The following is a 917-nucleotide window of genomic DNA, read 5'->3' as shown; positions in this document are numbered from 1 at the left end:
CAGGGCTATTTTGAATAATTTTTAAAATGATGATGAGCCCGGCCTGCATGGCTCAGTGGTTGAGTGTCAACCCATACACCAATAGGTCGCCGGTTCGATTCCTGGTCAGGGCACATGCCCAGGTTGTGGGCCCTATTCCCATTAGGGGGCATACAGGAGGCAGCTGGTCGATAATCTCTCTCATCGACGTTTCTATCTCTCTCTTCCTGTTCCTTCCTCTCTCTCTAAAACCAATAAAGAAAAATAATAATAAACTGGTATTTTGCTCAATGATTTTGTTGTTGTTCTATATTGTAATTTCTAATACACGAATATTGGAATATAAGGAACATATGGAGTTTATTATTAACTAGTAAAATGCTGGTTTCTTATTAGTTTTAATAGTCTTTCGATTGTTTTTCTTGGTCTTTCAGCGAAGCAATTGTCAACAGTAAATAATAATGATTTTACCTTTTCCATTCCAAAGTATGCATTCCTTGTTTTGTTACCTTCTCTGATTATATTGACTAGCACTTCTACAATGATTTTAAATTGTGGTGGTAATAGGATTCATTCTTGCCTTTAAAAAACTTAAAAAAAATTTTTTTTAAATTACAGCTGACATACGACATGATATTAGTTTCAGGTGTACACTCCAGTGATTAGACATTCTATAACTTAGTAAATAATCATCCTGATAAATCTTGTACCCATCTGACACCATACATAGTTATTAAAATATTATTGACTATATTCTTTATGCTGCACTTTACACCCCCATGGCTGTTTTGTAACAACCAATTTGTACTTCTAATTTCTTCAGCTTTTTGTCACTTCTCAAACCCCTTCCACCTGGCAATTGTCAAAATGTTCTCTGTATTTATGAGTCTGGGTCTATTCTATGTGTTTGTTTGCGTTGTTTTCTAGATTCAGTTGTT

The sequence above is a fragment of the Molossus molossus genome, unplaced genomic scaffold (genome assembly GCF_014108415.1).
Source record: "Molossus molossus isolate mMolMol1 unplaced genomic scaffold, mMolMol1.p scaffold_m16_p_8, whole genome shotgun sequence".
Lineage (NCBI taxonomy): Eukaryota > Metazoa > Chordata > Mammalia > Chiroptera > Molossidae > Molossus > Molossus molossus.
Note: the sequence above shows the minus strand (reverse complement) of the source record.